This window comes from Lactuca sativa, chromosome 6 (genome assembly GCF_002870075.4).
Source record: "Lactuca sativa cultivar Salinas chromosome 6, Lsat_Salinas_v11, whole genome shotgun sequence".
In the NCBI taxonomy this organism is placed as follows: domain Eukaryota; kingdom Viridiplantae; phylum Streptophyta; class Magnoliopsida; order Asterales; family Asteraceae; genus Lactuca; species Lactuca sativa.
This window is the reverse complement of record NC_056628.2, coordinates 6076614-6091089: the sequence shown is the minus strand read 5'-3', so window position 1 is coordinate 6091089 and position 14476 is coordinate 6076614.

Genomic DNA, 14476 nt, shown 5'->3' with positions numbered 1-14476 from the left:
CACATTTCTTTTTTCTTCTTATAATATTATTCGTACTCTAACTTTTTACCGATGGAATTTTCATTATATATTTGGTTTTGACGTTAAAAAGATTTTAAAAACATAAATGCTTAATAAAATATTAAAAATGAAAATAAAATCTATGGATCAACCAAATCAAATTATGATAATATTTTCTATAAATAACGTTTCTTATATGTATCTTAAGAACAGATATTAGAAAATTCTCAAGATAATAGGAGGTTGCTTATTTTAACATAAACTCAATTTAACATGTTGCCTAGTTCATCGTCGTCTTTTTATTTTTCCACGCATAAGATAGTCATATTGTTATTAATGGGCCCTTTTAAAAACAATATATATTATACATACAATTAATTATAAATGTGCTTATGAACACTACCCCCAAGCCATTTGAGTAATGTTCATCAACCGGTCAAAGTTGGTCAAAGATGGTGGTGGCTAATTGCTTTTTTGGCTAGCCAGTGGCTGGTGGTGGAGTCGATAAAGTGTCCTCCACCGCGTTGTTACCTGATATGCACATGATACACCGTCCCTAAAATCCAATAACATTAGCTCATGTATTTTCAGCACCGACTCCTCTGAACCTTATTCAAACCTTTTTCTCAAAAGCAGTCGTCAACTTCTCCAAAATTGGGGACTCTTGAAGATAAAACCACCATTGCTTCCGCCCCTTTTGCCAGCTCTTTGCTCGATGTCTACGTCTTGCCCTAAATTCTACTAATGATTCGAAGACGACATCATAAGGTGTTGAAGCAAAAAAATGTTTCTCAGTTGCTTCTAATTCGGAGTTCTTTGGAAGAAATTCTTGATTCTCTCCAGCGGAAAAAGGAGAGCAAAAAGCTAGCAAACTTGCCGCCAACCTTACCAAGACGGCCAACATCTAGGTTAGGTCTTCCTAATCATCCGGGTGTCACAACTAGCAAATTAGGGTTAAGATGTTGCTCCTTGTACCAGATAATCTCCTTGTGTAATCTTGCAACATTTCATTTAATGAAATTCGAATTTCAATGCTATTAAGTTCATACTTTCATACATTGTCACTCAAGTCGAAACAACCTCGTATAAGCCCAAAACTCAATCCAATAAGCCAAATCCAATCATTTTTGGGCCTTAGCCCAAGAATTGTCGGTCCAAATCCCTTATTGGACCAAGACTTCCTTATTGGGCCCTATTGGGCCGATAACTTCCCCTTTTGGTCTTGTAGGGCCGAAAACTCCTCTTTGGGCCCAAATCGATCGAAATTTTTTATTAAACATTATATTGGGCCGGAAAATCCTCTGATGGGCCTTTTGGGCCTAAAGCTTCTAGTTGGCGTTTATATGGGCCGAAAATCCATACTTGGGCCTTAGTTGGGCCGAGAACTCTTATTTTTGGGCTCCTTGGACCGAAAAAACCCCTATTAAGCATCAATGGGCCAAGAATCCTCATTGGACCAAGCCAAATCAAAGCCCACAAATATTTTTTTTGGGCCAACCTTGGGTCGAGAGCCCCTTGGGCCGGTTAGGTTATTAAAAAAAAGGGATTAAGTGGTTAATGTTGCTTGTCACCACAATATTAACCAACATATAATTATGCTTAGGACCACCAAACCTCCATGCACATCCTATCACCCCCTCCATAATCAACTCTCCTTATCCCCCCTCCTTCTCTACCTCTCAGCTTACCTCCCCCCTCTCTCCACACTCACTTCAAACTTTCTCTCAGCTCATTTCCTTCCAATCACTAAAAGCTTCTCTCATCTTCTTTTCTCCCAAGATTTCGTGGGTATGTGCATGTGTTAGCTTCAAGGAGTTTTCTTCTTCAAGCATCATAAGCTTGGTAAGTCATAGGTTAAATTCCATTGTTTTGTTTCAAGTTTATACTAAGATCTTTCCTCTCACACTCTCATTTTTCGTGAATATGAACCCTAGAGCACCACCATTTCGAGAATCTTACCAAAAGAACAAGCTAGGCTCGAAAATCCTTCTTCTCCTTCCTCTACATCTCGAATATCCCCAAGGTGTCTTCATACCCCATTATTTCCAAGTTTTCATTCTTGGGGGGGGGGGGGGGGAGGGGGAATACAAGTCAAGTCTTGTTTGAAATCTTTAGATATTTGCATGCACATGTGTATATATATGTCTATGTGTATTGAAATGTTATTATTTCAGGCTAAAACTCCTTAAACTCGAGATTTTCACAAAGTCTCAAGTAGTTGGAACAAAGTTATCTTTGTGTAGTTTCACATATTTTGGTGTCATGTTGAAAATGAAATATGTTGCTAAGTGAAAATGGTTTCTTTGTTATGTGTGTTAAAAATCACAAATAATGTCAAAGAGAATGTTAAAGCACTTTTGGTTATAAAAATTTGAAAGGTGGTAAACATGAGAGTTTACACTCAAAATGGTAAATTTTTTGATATATAAATCTTTACCACTATCACTTGTAAAAATGTGGAAATATGATAAATTTCAAGGTTCTATGTAATTTTGTGTAAATTGTAACAAATTCTAGTCACAACAAAAATAGAGTATTTTGGTGCTATAAAAATTTTTTAACAAATTTTTGGTGTGTTAAAAACTCACCACAACACTTGAATATTTTACTAAAATATAGTTTTTATTAGTAAAATAATAGTAAAATGTTGCACTATTTCAAAGGTTTAAAACTTAAGATATTTTGTTACGCTTACAACACATATGGTAAGTTGATAAGTTATTTGTAATTATTTATAAATATCGTTATAAATAAATTTAATATAACCGGTATGCAATACAGAGTTTCACGACAGGAATATCCGTGTGTCATAATCTGTCCATCATAAAGCTTTTAATAATACAAGTGTTAGGTTGTATGTCATAAAAGTTGTAAAACGCGAGTCATAAAAACCGCAGTCTTGAATTTACACTAAGAACGCCATATGTATTATTCGATAAATTCGCGTAAAATTCTGTTGAGGCTCTTATGAGACACTCCTTCACCGTACCCACCTAGCGTACACCTTAAGTCCTGTAGTTATAACCAGATTCTCCTGGAGGGAGAGCGAGGTAATTGTGTATAAATCTATACGGGGTTGACACCCCTTGTCACACCCCAAAACCGGAACGGCGGAAACGTTCTGGGGTGGATGACGTCATGTCAAGTATCACAACATATGCAGTATAGTAATCAAAGTACAACAACCATTGCATTAATAGTAATAGTTTTACATGGTTTACATTACATGGAAACATCAAAGTAATACAAGTAGTAATATAGGTGCAGCCTGGTACTAAACTGTCTTCACCAAAAGTGCCTGAGATGTACCTGTCTATAGCTGACCTGAGAATACAAGTTATTTTGAAAGCGAGTATCAGCATTTTTATAAATGCTGGTGAGTTCATAAGTATTTAGTGTCATTTGTGTAAGTTCAAAATACCTTTATAAAAGTAGTAGTTTAGAATCAACAGTGTATTAGAGTCCTTTCCAGAAAATCCTATATTTTCTTAAATAAAAGTAGTCTTCTACCAAGACCCGACAGAGTTATGTTGTAAAAAGTAAATTTTCCCTTAAACACTATCATTACCAAAATACGGTGTTTGATTTTAAAGAAAGTAGGAGAATATCAGGGAAAATAACATATGCCTCAGCAGTGAAGACTGCTGACTAAGGCAAAAGAGATCATAGACTCCAGGAGAGTATCGAATGAACGACACACCTGGCTCAGTCTAACAAGAGAGAGGCACAGAACCCAGACGGTATCAAATGAAAGATACAACTAGCAAGGTCCAAAACAGTGAATACAGACCCCAGACAGTATCAAAGGAAAGATACAGCTAGCAAGGTCTAAAACAGTGAATACAGACCCCAGACAGTATCAAATGAAAGATACAGCTAGCAAGGTCTAAAATAGTGAATACAGACCCCAAACAGTATCAAATGAAAGATACAGCTAGCAAGATCTAAAACAGTGTAATTGTGTTTCCAACATACAGTGTTAAACATCGTTACCTTAAGACCATCAATTATAAGGTAAACATGGAGATACTCGTAACCATACTAATCGACACTAGAGTACTTGACACCCTGCAAGCGTCAAAAATAATGTGACATTTGTCACCCCTTGGCTTGGTAGGCCGTGGACTGTAGCTAGCAGTCAGGGTACGGGGGTGTCAATCCCGTATAGATCCATACACACAATGTCCGCTCTCCCTACAAGAGACTCTGGTTATCAACTAGACAACGGAGAAGGCCGTGTCCTGAAGATGTATCCCGAACAGTGAATTCTGATGTAAGTGCTGGACTAGCAATAGAGACTCATAACTGAAGCGATCGATGTAAACCCATATGTCTATACATGTATACATGATCTATAATTAATGATCAAACGACCTTCGGATGGATATTCGATCCCACCAGACCACATCTGAACGAAGAAAAGGAAATAGGGCGAACTAGCCTTCCTAATTCCTTTAATCAATATTTATATAACTATACAAGTACGGGCATACATTTAACTAAGTAAGAGCATTTATCGAAGTGGAAGTGTTAACAAAGTAGAAGCGTTAAGAAGTAGAAGCGTATCACAAAGTGGAAGCATATCAAGAAGTAAAAGTGTTAACGAGTAGGAGCGTATCACTAAGTAGAAGCGTATCAAGGAGTAAAAGTGTTAACGAGTAGGAGCATATCAGTAAGTAGAAGCGTATCAAGAAGTAAAAGTGTTAATGAGTAGGAGCGTATCACTAAGTAGAAGCGTATCAAGAAGTAAATGTGTTAACGAGTAGGAGCGTATCACTAAGTAGAAGCGTATCTAGAAGTAAAAGTGTTAACGAGTAGGAGCGTATCATTAAGTAGAAGCGTATCAACAAGTAAAAGTGTTAACGAGTAGGAGCGTATCACTAAGTATAAGCGTTAACAAGTAGGAGCATTAACTAAGTCGAAGTGAAGCAGTAGTATCTTAACCAAGTAGGAGTATAAAAACATGGAAGAAAACTTTGATGAAAACTTTGGAAAACCTTTATACTTTAAGAAAATCATGACTTGGTATTCTTTTGTAAAATAAGTTTGAAAACCTTTAGAAATCCTTTGAAAACCTTTCATAAACAAGTTTTAAATGAAACTTTGATAAAACATTATAAGTAAAGATTTGAACAAGTAAAGTCGTTTTGGAAAGCCATTTACAGTATCATACTTGGCAAAACAGTTGACAGTGTAATAAATCCTTGTGCATGCGGGTTATCAATCACATGTGATTGATATGATAACTGGCATGTTTAACTTGTATTCCCCCCTAAAAACATGTAAAAACATTTAAAAGGTTAATCCAGGGGTATGAACTCACCTGTTGTAAGTGGATCGGGTGAAGGTGCCGACATAGGATGCTAAGTGTCAAGTGAGGACTTGACCACACACGCGAATCCTATTTAACATGTAATGATACATTTAAGTATCTAATTAGTCATTTAATAACTAATTAAGCAAGTAAGGATGTCTTACGACATAAAAACACTTTGCTACAAGTCCTAGAAGTGTCCCGGGTAACATCTAAGGGTGTGTATGGCCTAGATAGGGAGTTTACTCTTCAATAGTAAACTCTTTATAGAGTTTATAGCCCTAAGACCTTGTCCCCATGAGTTTACGGCCACAAACTCATGGATGGTGTGTTCTTTGATGCATTAAGGTCTTATAACACTTGTGGTATTAGGCTAGGTTCAATTCTAGGGCTTATGAAGGGTTTAAGGCTTCAAAATGGACCATTAAAGGAGTTTACGGCCTATGAATACTCCTTGAGGAGTTTACGACCATAAACACATGATTTTATGGTAGTAAACTCATGTTGGTCCATTTCTTTTGTTGTTTGGTGGTTCTAACTCATGCATGTAAGGTTCTAGTCACTTTTAGGAGCATAGGAAGGTGTTTATGGCACTTAAACACCTTGGAAAGGTGTTTACGGTCTAAGGAGATGCTCTTGGGGAGTTTACTACCTTAAACACATGATTTTACGGCAGTAAACTCATGTTATTCCATGAATCCTATGTTTTGGTGGTTGTAGGTTAAGCATACGAAGTTCTAGGTCCAATTCCAAGCCATACAAAGTGTTAAGGGCACTTTAACACCCTTTGGGGGTGTTTATGGTTTAAGAATAGGTGTTTACGGTCTAAGATCCTTCTTGGACCGTAAACTCAAGTGTGACATGATTTTGTATGCTTTGGTGCATATCTTGAGGGAAAATAAGGTTCTATGCACTCTAGGAAGTTCATGGAAGCCCTTGGAGTTGTTTGAGGGGTAGTTTAACACTTAAACATGTGTTTATGGTCTATGAACTTGGGTTTACGGTCTAAGAACATCCTTAGACCGTAAACTCTTGTTTACTCCCCATTTGGTCCGATTTTGGTGTTCTAAGTCCTTTCGAGTAAGCCTCTAAGCCATTGCTAAGCATGAGAAGTGGTTTGGAAGGGTTTTTGAGCATTAAAACCCACATTCAAGGGGTTTAAGGTTTTGGGATGCTCCCAAGACCGTAAGCTCATGTTCTTGGGGTTTTTGTATGTTTAAACCACGAATTTGAAGGATAGATGAGATGAATATCAAGCTAGGGAGGTTAACTTACCGATTTGAAGCTCGAAGAGGCGATTTTGGACCAAAACCCGTTTGTAGAGAGAGAAAGTAGAGAGAGAGAGTCTAAGGTGGGAAAAGGCTTTTAAGGAGTGTCCAACCACCCTTATATAGGGCTTGGGTGTTGTACCCGGTATACGACTACCCGATACTTGTGTTTAACGGGGTTTGAAATTTTACCCGGTTAAATGGCCGTAAATAAAAATAAACTTTTTCCAAATAAATGGAAAGATTATTTACGTGTTTTTATTTTCGCCTGATGAATATTAATTAAAATATTCCAACGGGTTTAATTCCGGTCAAAAATATTTTCGGGATAAATTTGGCTAATTTTTGACGTAACTAATTTCAACGTTAATTTTTGACGTTAACTTCGACGTTAAAACTAACGGAAATTTTTGGGTTGTCACATCACCCCCCTGTTAGAGGAAATTTCATCCCGAAATTCAGGTTTAGGCAAGGAAGTAGGTATGAATGACCGAGCAAAGGTATGAGGATACTTCTTATTAGGCTGGTCCTCGCACTCCCAAGTGAACTCTGGCCTTTGCTTGGCGTTTTAACAAAACTTCACTTACGGGATGCGGATTCTGTCTCGTGCCGTTAGCGATTCCTATAGGTTCGTCTACGAAGTTAGGGTTCCCAATGGTTTCTATCAAGATAAGTGAGATACAAAGAGTGACGTCGGGCAAACACTTATCAAGTTTAAGAAGTGAATTGATCTGGGGTGAAACTCATGGAATATCCGAAAGTAGTAGTGGTCTGACGAGGGGTGGACCAATCTCTCTAAAGAATCTCGGATGGTCTTAAGCTCTCGGAAGGGTAGAGCTTTTCAGTACTTAGAACATAGTGTACTTCTATGGCGAGATCATCACTAGCGTGATCGCCATTCCGAAGTTCCTACCGTTCTCTCATACTGGGAGTGTAGTCCTTCGGGTTGGTTCTTAAAAAGTTCGGTTTGTCCTTGTGTAACATCCAGAATTTCAGGTATTATAATTATTCATTGTATTTCAAGTTTTGTGGAAGAACTCGGCGAGTTGGTGCGTAGACTCGCCGAGTAGAGACGTGAATCATTATCTGGGTGGATGGCTGGACTCGGCGAGTCCACGGTGTTTAATAAAACCCTAATTCCTCGGGTTTAGGAACTATTTAAGGGGCCTTATGGCCGTCATTTGCGGCTACTAGACCCCAGAGAGAAACCCTAAGTGAGCTAGAGCGATTGTGAGAGGAAATGATCCATTTCTTGATCATTTGTTAGTGTTTTTGCAAATAGAAGAGGACCAAGACAAGAGGAGGATGAAGAGGGTGCTAATCCAGTGATTCCAGGGCTCAGAGACTTCATTTTGAGGTATTCATTCGACCCTTCTTCAGTTTATAGTGTAATTCCTAGAGTTAGGGCTTTTTAGCCCCTTTAGAGGATGGTTATATGGAGTAATTGGTCCCCTCTTGTGTTGGTGCTGTAGATCTGGACCCAAAGAGGTCCAGAGACCTTTTTCCCTTGAGCTTTATGAGTGTTAATGGGGGTTATGAGCTTTGGATGTCATTTTAGACGTCATATCTTCAAATAAGGCCTTTGAGCCTTTGCATGAGCACCAAGATGTTAGCTTTACGTGATTATAATGCTTTGGGAAGCTAGATCTACAGTTTAGAGGAGCGGATCTGACCTCAGGAGGTCAGTTCAGCTTGAGCATGGCATGAACTCGTCGAGTCCAATAGCCGACTCGGCGAGTAGGACGAGGGTTTTCCCAATAATCACACAGTTGGTGACTCACTGAGTTGGGGAAGTGACTCGGTGAGTCAGGGGGAATCTAGAGGTCAGAGTGCACGATGGTACTCGCTGAGTCAGGAGCCGAACTCGGCGAGTTGGGTCGGGACATTTCACAGATTGTGATCGGTGATGATTTGCAGAGTTGAGGTTGACTCAATGAGTCGAATGAGGACTAGGAGAGTGAAGAACACGTGTGGACTCGCCGAGTCACAGTTGTGCACTCGGCGAGTTTGGTCAAGGTTGACCGTTGACTTCATTGACTTTTAGGGTTAGTCAATGTTTGGACCTTAGAGTCATCGGAAGGGTAGGATAGTCTTTTACCCTTCCTAGGGGATGTATATATATATAGAGAGAGATTAGCCTATCCCTGAGGGTTGTATTAATTAGAGTATTTATTTAATGTGATTAGGCAGGGGCTAGACCAGAGTTTACCGAGTCAGAGATTTACCGAGATATCCGAGGTGAGTCTTCTCACTATACTTTACCTTGAGTAGGTAATCAGAGTTATGTGATACAGTGTTGTATGCTATCTATGTGTTATGTGTTGCACTGCGTTATTCTATGTGATTTATGTTATGCATGTTACAGAGTTAGAACCGGAAGGTTCACAGAGATAGAACCTGAGGGTTCACAGAGTTTGGGTGCACGGACCCACAAAGTTATAGCCTCGAGTGGCTAATATGTGTTATATATGGTATTTTGGGGAACTCACTAAGCTTCGTGCTTACACTGCTATGTGTTACGTGTTTCAGGTACTAGTAAGGATCGCGGGAAGGCGCCGACCTGATCAATACACACACGGGAATTTTATGCTATTAGATCTTAGGATTGATATATGTTATGAATTGAGTTTTAAACAATGATGTTTTTATAAGTAATAAATGAATTATGTTTTTATAAAATGCGAAAAATTTGTTTTAAAATTTTCGGTGTTACACCTTGGATTTGTGTTCCTATCGATTGGTTCTTCGAGGTTTTCTGGATCATCGAATGGATTGCATGTCTACGGGTATCTGCTTGCTGCAGAGTGTCTATCTCAATCTTGTGCAAAAGGAACCTGCACTTCTGATTCTTGAGATATTTCTAACGGAAACCCTCAGGGTCGGGGAGATAGGGTTTCACCAGACGAGTGTTGGACTATCTCGGGAGGTGGTTCTACTATTTCTATGAATCTCTGAGACATGTCCTATTCTCCAATGCGTTGGTTTATTTTAGTGCGGAAAGTGCGTGCTCTTGTATAACCCATCGACTAACACCTAGACTGGTGTCAAGTCTATAATATCTTCAGGATCTGGGTTATAAGGCTTAACGCAACCTACTCTCGCACTTTATTCAAGTATTCTTAGCTGCGGAGGTTATCCAGTGGTTCTCGGTATTCTAGTGTTTGCTTCGGAGAATGCAGTCTATCGTCTACAAGGCGACGATGACTTCCTCTACGTAAGAAGGCGGAGGGTTCTAGGCACTAATCTTCGGTAACGGGGTGGACGAAGTGCCTGAGTAGTGCGAACATCTTCTGTAACTACTCTTCCGAAGGTTCTGAGTTTTCTCGATATAGTTCAATTCTAGTGAGTATAGGGTTCCATCACTCGGAACTTTAATCTCCTCATCCACTCTTCTGAGAGTTTAACTTATCGCAGCTTCTGGATTTCTGGGATATCCGTTGAGATGCTTAATTCGGGGGATTAAGCGTGAATGGATGGTCGTAGTCAATGTCCTTGACTCTTACGACTCAGATTTCTTTACTAACTGGGGGTGTTAGCGGCTATGTTGGCTTAACCGGGATGACAACAAATTTCGGATTTGTGGTCATTATAGTAGCTCAACCCGGTGTGGTTCTCTTGACTCTAGCTCCTATTCTATGGAATAGGATGAAGGGCTTTACTATGAGGTTCGTGGTAGAGCTCATACTTGGCTTAACTACTAATACTCGGTGTATGCAAGTCGTATATAATTGAGGTCGGCAGGATGTTCAGTTGTGCGACTCCACCCCAGACCCACAACCCAACGAGGAACAGGGAGTAGGGAGGAAGCACACATCTTAAATCTTTTTGATCTCGATTATATACCACTCTTATGCATATACTCAGTTATAGTGGTTAGTCCCATGAGTTCTATTGAAAAGGCCTTTAGATCAATCGAAATATCAAACAATGACTATAAACAAGAACAAGAGAGATTCACAAAGAAAAACTTTCACTAAGAAAGATAATCTCACAAAGAGATTATCGTGTGCACAAAGCGACGATTAGGGTTTGTGAAAGGCGTAACAATTCACAAACCTATACAAAACAATATATACTGCTATTCTAGACGATCCCTACAATTCAGGGATACGCCAGCTAATAAATCAAGATAACTAAGGAAACAGGATAAATACAAGATTTGTTACAACGTGCTGAATAGACAACTATTACAAACTGAATTGCCGACGTGCTAGTGCTGACGCTGAGACATATGCTGACGCTGAGTCTGTTTCAAACATTATCATATTTCAAGGCTTGACCTTACAATCTCCCCCAATATGATGATGTTCAAAACAAACTAAATTAAGACACCCCTGGAAAGGAATTCTTCATACTCAGCTTTAGCTTCAATTTTAACGGGCCAGTAAGGACTGTCCAGCAACTCCTGTCTTCTGTTCAGCAGCTCCATGGCGATAAGAATGTGAAATTCTCCGGATAAATCTTGATGACTCATGCACATTTGCCTTAAGCCAACAAGGTGAGTGGTTGGAGCTTTTGGGATCTCAGTAGTGCGCTGAAAGCACATCCTCCTGTTTTTATCAAGGTAGTACATCCCGTGTTCAGGAGCTGAGATGAATTGATGCTGAACCGGATCAACACCGAGAGGAAGAGAATTATTAATCACACCAACACTGAAGTCTAGAACCAATACATCTTCACCATCAACATGAAACTTGGTCCTTCGAGATCTAGGAACTGACGACCTTTGACCTGGATGCTGAGGACGTTCTTTAGGAACAAGATCCAGACGCTGAACCTTTTTGATCAGCAAATGAAGAGCACAAGTCAGTTCGGAAGAGTGAGCTGAGGATTGCTTGGATGCTAGATCGAGCAGTTCCATCCATTCTGAATACCCATATCTGATCAGCTCATCCCTTTTGACAACTTCAGTATAAGAGTGCTGAGGACCTTGACGAGTGATCAGCAACGTAAGGATTTTCTCGCTTCGAGGTTTAGAAGCCTTGACTTTGATGATCTTGTCTCCACACATTCGACGATTAAAAACATCTTCAAATCTCTTTCGATCAATCCGGTCAAGAACACTGTCAGCCTTAGGCTTATTAGAGCCAGTAGGAGGTTGAGAAGACTGAGCCTTGGACTGAAACTCCAGGAACTTCTGCATCTGAGCTTCAAACGATCCCTTGGCCTGAAGTTTGTGCTGAATAAGAGATTCATCAGCTTGAGCAATGTTCTTTAGAAGCTGAGCTTGATTGGCTTCATCAAGAATTTGCTTGACTTGGTCAGGGGACATGTTCCATTCAGAGGCAAGGTTTGAAATGCTGACAATGGACTTGGGTTTCTTCACAGATGAAGAATTATCAGTTTGAGAATGATCCAAGTCAGTATATGCTGCCTTCCGCTTTCGAGACAGCGGATGAGATTCTTCACTTGCAACGTCCGAATCCTCTCCTTGGACCGGAATGATTGGATCAGCAACAGGATCGGCCAAAATAGGATGCGATTCTTCAAGGTCATCTGAGCTTTCTTGCTGAACTGGAATGAGAGGATCAATAAAGTTCATGTCAAGAATTTGACATTCGTCATCAGCTTCATCATGCTCTTCATCATGCTCACTGACTTCTAACAATTTTTCAGTAGCTGCTGGACTATTAGGCCCTGCAGAATCAGAGTCACGAATAACAGGTTCTGTGTCTTTCTCATTTGGTTCACCATCAGCATGAGTGCTTGGTTCATCATCAACATCAACATTTGGTTCACCATTAGCATGATCATCAACGTCAGCATCATCAGCATGAGTGCTTGGTTCATCATCAGCATCAACATTTGGTTCACCATTAGCATGATCATCAGCGTCAGCATCATCATCAGTATCTCCCCCTTTTTGAGCATCATCAGATTTGGGACTAGAGGGAGGAGTAAGTAAGAGTACCTCCTTGATTTGTTGAACATCAGCCTCAATTTGAAGCAGACGCTGACTGATGTCCCGAGTCAGTGACATCAGTTCTGAAAATGCTGAAGCCGGAAGTTGAACCATTGAGGTACCTGGGGCAACTGGAGAGCTAGGAGGCATCCTTGGAGAGAAGTGGTGAGCTGCTGGTGACGGATGCTCCCCCTGAGACTGATGCTCCCCTTGTGAGGGATTCTCCCCCTGAGATGGATGCTCCCCCTGAGGCATGAAATCCTGTGGTGCTGAGGAGACTTTGCCAGTATCTGAGGCGATGTGGTGAGAAAGTTGAGAGGAGAAGTGTCCGCCTTCATGATGGTCCACCTCTTGATCAACATCAGCACCTCCTTCATCAGTGTCAACGGTGAGAGAGGGCACAGTGTAGGGATTCACAATCCATTCTCTCATCCTATCCGAGATTCCAATGTCAGTATCCAAAGGATTATCCTGATACATACGAACTGACATTCGAGGGCATTGAATTGGATTCCCAGAGTGAGAAAAGTATTCAGGAGTGAAGAATTTGTCGAACACCAAGGCAATCCAGCATGGAAAGGGAACATGATCATCACACACATTTGCACGTAGAAGCTGAATAAGCTGATCAAAGAATAGAGCCCCATAATCCAGTCTTTTGTTGAGAAGAAGGGAGCAGACAACTTGTTGCTCATAATTACTCAGTTGGTCACCACTGCGAGACTTGTGACCCACACACTTGCATAAAGCACCAGTGAAGAACTTCCAGCCTGGGGTCATGCACTGACGCAGAATAAGAGCTGATCGAGTGCCAGATTTTGAATGATCATAGCCGAGTTGATCAAACATGCGTTTACATCTTTCAATAGTAGGGGGTTCAGAGAAGGGTTCAAAAATTGGTAACCTTAAAGCAGCACTGAGAAGTTCTGCGGTGATGAAGACGAAGTGTCTGCCATGGCCAATGGTTCCAGTGATGGCATTGTTTTCTTCATTAATTGTTGCAGTATAGTAGAACTCACATACTTCTTCAGGGAAGAACTCGGACGGAACATCACTGATTGCATATCGAAGGCGGCAAGAAGCCAAGAAATTTACGAAATCATCGTGTCCAAGACCTCGATGCACTTCTGGAATGTCAGGGTTAAAGACGACATTGGTGGCCTTGATGTGAATGGGAAGAGGAGGAGAGTTTGGGGCAGGAATGACCCTTCGAGAGGTTGAGGAGTATGTGAATAGAGATGCTGCCATTTGAGAGTATTTTAGAGTTCTAGAGTTTTGAGAGAGGTTCAAGAATTTTAGGAGGAAAAGATAAACCAAAGAAGAGAGAGGTTTAAAAATGGAATGAAAAGGGTTTTTAAAAGGTAATGATTATCTTGATTAAAAAGATGATGATTATCTTCATTAATAAGAACGGCGCATCGTAACAACCTGTCAGAGTATAAAGTAGCCGTTGGATAAAAGAGCCGTTGACTGAAGGTGAAGCATCAATCAGTGTTTGCGGAAGCGCTGAGCTCAGTGTCACGAATGTTACATGCTGAAAATATTTCTCCGTCAATTCAAAATACAGCTTGCTTATTTAGGGCTAGCAAGGTGATTGGTGCGTGTGATAGATACTAGTTACATTATCTAACCATCGGCACAGAGTGTTGTGACTTCATCAGTGAGTGGTTTATCTTACTGAATCATTAGACACTGAATAATAGGAGGGTAAAGAATAGATTGTTGCGTGTGATAAACCTTGGTGTTTTGGTCTAACCATCGGCAAAGATTTTTAGATTCTCATCAGTGTGTGTTTTGGCACACTGAATCACAGAGTCAGTGTTAGATTGGTGAGAAGGGGTAGTTGCGTGTGATAGATCTTGGTGTTTTGATCTAACCATCGGCAAAGAGTTTCAAGTCGTTATCAGTGTATGGTTTAATACAGTGAATCATTCAACTTTTATTTAGAAGACTTGAAGAAGAGATAAGGATAAGAAATCAAACCAAAGTGCT